The following is a 6,090-nucleotide window of genomic DNA, read 5'->3' as shown; positions in this document are numbered from 1 at the left end:
GCTGGAGGATGTTGCAGGCAGCAGAACGTTCTCCATGGCGTCTCCAGACTCTGTCATGTCTGTCACATGTGCTCAGTGTGAACCTGCCTTCATCTGTGAAAAGTACAGGGCGCCAGTGGTGAATTTGCCAATCTTGGTGTTCTCTAGCAAATGCCAAACGTCCTGCACGGTGTTGGGCTGTAAGCACAACCCCCACCTGTGGACGTCGGGCCCTCATATCACCCTCATGGAGTCTGTTTCTGACCGTTTGAGCAGACACATGCACATTTGTGGCCTGCTGGAGGTCATTTTGCAGGGCTCTGGCAGTGCTCCTCCTTGCACAAAGGCGGAGGTAGCAGTCCTGCTGCTGGGTTGTTGCCCTCCTACGGTCTCCTCCACGTCTCCTGATGTACTGGCCTGTCTCCTGGTAGCGCCTCCATGCTCTGGACACTACGCTGACAGACACAGCAACCCTTCTTGCCACAGCTCGCATTGATGTGCCATCCTGGATGAGCTGCACTACCTGAGCCACTTGTGTGGGTTGTAGACTCCGTCTCATGCTACCACTAGAGTGAAAGCACCGCCAGCATTCAAAGGTGACCAAAACATCAGCCAGGAAGCATAGGAACTGAGAAGTGGTCTGTGGTCACCACCTGCAAAACCAGTCCTTTATTGGGGGTGTCTTGCTAATTGCCTATAATTTCCACATGTTGTCTATTCCATTTGCACAACAGCATGTGCAATTTGTTGTCAATCAGTGTTGCTTCCTAAGTGGACAGTTTGATTTCACAGAAGTGTGATTGACTTGGAGTTACATTGTGTTGTTTAAGTATTCCCTTTATTTTTTTGAGCAGAGTATAAGCTGGAAGTAGAGGCCTAAGCGTTGTTGTTCACTAGTTTACTCCAATTAGGGAAGGGGTGGTGGGGTTGGAAGGTAATGAAGGGAAATATATTTTCTAAAAGGATATCAATATATATGTATGTATATGTATTTATATGTATGTATGTATGTATGTATGTGTATATGTATGTGTATGTATGTATATATATATATATATATATGTATGGATTGGAAGTGATGCAGACAATTACATTGATGTAAGTTACAATCTATTTGCAATATTAAAGCTGATCTACCAAAAGTAGGATATACAACAGCTTGAATATTTTATCACCCACAACCTTTACTCAAAATGACAGTTCAGTTTAGAAAACTACCTAAACCATCTAAACTGGAACAACCATCTCAGTAACAGGTGCAATAAATCCAACCCCTTACAGATTGGATTGGTTTAAAATAAAATATAAAATAAAATAAAAAATAAAATTTGTATAGTATAACATCAATTAATCAATCAATGTGCATTAGGAAACATAGATATTAAACCAACTATTCTAAAAAGCAACCTGCAACAAAGAATGCTGGGAAATATGATAATGTGGTTTCGCCCACATCTTTTTCACTCAGCGATTTAACAGACATGAGTAATATCAACAACGCCACACCATTGAAAAGATTTCTTGAATCAAATGTCCTACTCAGTTGTGCTGAAATGTAGGTAAAGTGACAAACAGTCCTAACACTGATCTGAATTAAAGACCTCTCCATCACGGTTGACAACGCCACAGTGTCACCCCCACACCAGAGTGCAAAGAACCTTGGCGTGACCCTGGACAACACCCTGTCGTTCTCTGCAAACATCAAAGCAGTGACTCGCTTCTGCAGGTTTATGCTCTACAACATCCGTAGAGTCAAATCAAATCAAACTGTATTTGTCACAAGCGCCGAATACAACCGGTGTAGACCTTAGCGTGAAATGCTTACTTACAAGCCCTTAACCAACAATGCAGTTCAAGAAATAGAGTTAGGAAAATATTTACTAAATTAAAAAAAGTAAAAAATACAATAAAAAGTAATACAATAAAATAACAATAACGAGGCCATATACAGGGGGTACCGGTACCGAGTCAATGTGCAGGGGTACAGTCTAATTGAGGTAATTTGTAAATGTAGGTAGGGGTAAAGTGACTATACATAGATAATAAATAGCGAGTAGCAGCAGTGTAAAAACAAAGGGGGGAGTGGCCAATTGATGAATTGTCCAGCAGTCTTATGGTTTGGGGGAAGAAGCTGTTAAGGAGCCTTTTGGACCTAGACTTGGCGCTCCAGTACCACTTGCCGTGCGGTAGCAGAGAGAACATTCTATGACTTGGGTGACTGGAGTCTTCGGCAATTCTTAGGTCCTTCCTCTGACACCGCCTAGTATATAGGTCCTGGATGGCAGGAAGCTTGGCCCCAGTGATGTACTGGGCCGTACGCACTACCCTCTGTAGCGCCTTACAGTCGGATGCCGAGCAGTTGCCATACCAGGCGGTGATGCAAACGGTCAGGATGCTCTCGATGGTGCAGCAGGAAAACCTTTTGAGAATCTGGGGACCCATGCCAAATCTTTTAAATCTCCTGAGAGGGAAAAGGTGTTGTTGTGCCCTCTTCACAACTGTCTTGGTGTGTTTGGACCATGATAGTTTGTTGGTGATGTGGACACCAAGGAACTTGAAGCTCTCGACCCGCTCCACTACAGCCCCGTCGATATGAATGGGGGCGTGTTCAGCCCTCCTTTTCCTGTAGTCCACGGTCAGCTCCTTTTATTTAAGTTTGCCTGCATTAAAGTCGCCGGCCACTAGGAGCGTCGCTTCTGGATGAGCATTTTCTTGTTTGCTTATGGCCTTATACAGCTCGTTGAGTGCGGTCTTAATGCCAGCATCGGTTTTAGGTGGTAAATAGACGGCTACAAAAAATATAGATGAAAACTCTCTTGGTAGATAGTGTGGTCTACAGCTTATCATGAGGTACTCTACCTCAGGCGAACAATACCTCGATACCTCCTTAATATTAGACATCGCGCACCAGCTGTTAATGACAAATAGACACACACCACCACACACCACCACCCCTTATCTTACCAGATGTAGCTTTTCTGTCCTGCCGATGCACGGAAAACCCTGCCAACTGTATATTATCCATGTTGTCGTTCAGTCACGACTCAGTGAAACATAAGATATTACAGTTTTTAATGTCCCGTTGGTAGGATAGTCTCGAACGGAGATCATCCAGTTTATTCTCCAGTGATTGCACGTTGGCCAATAGAATGGACGGTAGAGGCGGGTTACCCACTCACCGACGAATTCTCACAAGGCACCCTGATCTCCGTCCCCTGTATTTCCGTCTTTTCTTCACGCGAATGACATGGATTTGGACCTGGTCTCAGAGAAGCAGTATATCCTTCGCATCTGACTCATTAAAGAAAAGATCTTCATCCAGTTCGAGGTGAGTAATCGCTGTTCGGATATCCAGATGCTCTTTTCGGTCATAAGAGACAATAGTCGCAACATTATGTACAAAATAAGTTACAAACAATGCGAAAAAACACACAAAATAGCATAGTTGATTAGGAGCCCGTAAAACGGCAGCCATCCCCTCCCGCGTTTCCCCACCTCTCACTCACACAGAAAGCGACGCAGGTCCTAATCCAGGCACTTGTCATCTCCCATCTCAACTACTGCAACTCTCTGTTGGCTGGGCTCCCCGCTTGTGCCATGAAACCCCTGTAACTGCTCCAGAATGCCGCAGCCCGCCTGTTGTTCAACCGTCCTAAGTTCTCCCATGTCACCCAGCTAGCTTCCAGTCTTCAAGACCCTGGCGCTTGCCTACAGAGCAACAAGGGGAACTGCACCTCCTTACCTTCAGGCTATACTCAAACCCTACATCCCAACCCGAGCACTCCGTTCCGCCACCTCTGGTCTCTTCTCCCTCCCACCCCTACGGGGGGTCAGCGCCCGCTCAGCCCAGTCAAAGCTCTTCTCTGTCCTGGCACCCTAATGGTGGAACAAGCTTCCTTCTAAAGTCAGGACAGCGGAGTCCCAGCCCATCTTTCGAAGATTTCTGAAACCCTACTTCTAAGAGTATCTTAAAGAAGTCTCACGGCGCCCCCGACACCCCAACGTTTGTTTGTTTCAATATCTATGTTTTTGCATGCAAATAGACTGATTAATCTTATGCTTTTAAAATATAAATAACATACATTTTCCTAAACCAAACCAATCTTTTTACTTGGATTTATTGCACCCGTTACTAAAAAGGTTGTTCCAGTTTAGATGCTTTAGGTAGTCTCATATCTTGGTCTTCCCAACCCTGGCAGTCATTCTGAATACAGGTTGCAGGTGAATAAAAATTCTAAATGTTTCATATTCCCACAGGAATACATATCACTTCGCAAGTCAGCATAATGTGATCTGCAGGCCTGATGCGGCCTTCAAACCATGAGACACAATCCACTGTGTTAGGGTAAAGCTAGGTCTTCAAATTAAGACCTTATGAAATACATATTGTATTAAATACATTTTAACAACATATTCACTTAGGATCTTACTTGGTGAAGGCCAAACAAATGAAAACAAATGAATGCAACAACCATGTCTCTGTCACTAGCAAATGCAGTCATGGGTGGTAACTCTACATTTCATTGAAAGGCACTCGGGGGAATATGCAAATAAGGCTATACACTAAGCAGTGTGTTAATGTAACACTGAAAAGTGTGGACCCGTCTAGACACTGGAACAGTGTTAAATGTAAAACTCTGTGTTGATTTAACACTGGAGAATTTGCTGTGCAGATTTTTTTTTTTATTAAACCTCTTGAGATGGGGAAAAAAAAGTAATTTATTAAGTTGAATGTTAAAATTAAGTAAAATAAAATGTTATTTTCTACTAAGTTACACTACCCTAATGGGACTCATTTCATGGAACAACAGGCTTAAGTGAACATCCTTCTCAGCGTTACACTTTAGCTCAACTGTAAGCGTTGGTTTGCCATCAGCGTCGTATCAATGTGACATTCTACCTGCTACACAGAGAGCAAACAGGAGCAGAGGGGAAGAGCATCTTCATACTATTTTCCCCTACTGTACTGCACCATATTTAATAATAATGCGTAAGTACAATAGTTTTGGTTGTTTTTCACAAGTACTCTTAAATTGTTCCTAGTGGTTGTACTAAAGGATTTTCTAATTACACGTTGCTTTTGTTAACACTGTGAACATAGTCAATGTAGCTAGCTAACGACTAGAGTTTCCATAAATCTTAGTAAAACAACCAGTGCTGTCTAGTGCAGGCCATATGCAACCAAAATCCAGTTTATTTCTCATTATTCAGATAGAATGAAAGCGCGCGTAAGCCATCAAAAATTGGACGCTGCCATTGGATGTGACGCAGTGCGAGCGCAACACGGGCAGTATAGACAGGTTGGTTGTTTAGCAACAAAACTGATGGGTGCGCAACAATGGGGCAAAACAGACAGTGTTGGCTTAGATTTTTGACAACAGGTAAACTATATTTTGTCTGTGATGTTCATTGTAAACATAAATACATTTGCACAATGAGCACTTGTTGTCTCTCAAATGCATCGTTACAGTTGTTGGTTAGCTAGCTAGCGAATTGTAGCTATATTAGCATAGACGTGACATCAGTCAAAACACCTCAAAACAAGACATGGTATCAAGAACAAGATGAAACGAGCTGTAACGAGCCACCTAATATTCCCCACATCTCAGATTTCTTGTCCTTGTTGCTAGCTATCTGGTCATCCAGAATCACAACAACACACAGACTTCTGGCCCATTGAAGCATGCTCATCGTTTTAGTGACGTTGCCAAGTAACCCCATCTGTAGCAGCTTTCATTGATTTCAAATGAATTATTCCCTCAACGGGTGATGTCTGACGGCAACGCTGGGTGCCCGATGGCTTATCTTCTATCCCCACCACAGCCATAACTGCAGCCACTGTCCGCACCACCACACCAGTGGGATCAGTATTCATAAATAAACACAGCTGTTCATTTGGATGGGAAGAGCATGTCTTAGTCAAAGGGTATTTTTCACCTTGTGTTTAAGTATAGATTGCAATAGAAAAATTTTTGCACAGGTGTTTTAATTTCATTCCCTTGAAATGGTTCACAGTATACGATTATGAACTCTACAGTAAACCTCAGAGGTCAGTCCTCATTCAGCTTTAACTTTGTATTTTCTAAGCCTTTCTGTTTTGGATGACGAGAT

The sequence above is a fragment of the Coregonus clupeaformis genome, chromosome 11, assembly GCF_020615455.1.
Source record: "Coregonus clupeaformis isolate EN_2021a chromosome 11, ASM2061545v1, whole genome shotgun sequence".
Classification (NCBI taxonomy): Eukaryota; Metazoa; Chordata; class Actinopteri; order Salmoniformes; family Salmonidae; genus Coregonus; species Coregonus clupeaformis.
This window is presented reverse-complemented; position numbering follows the sequence as displayed.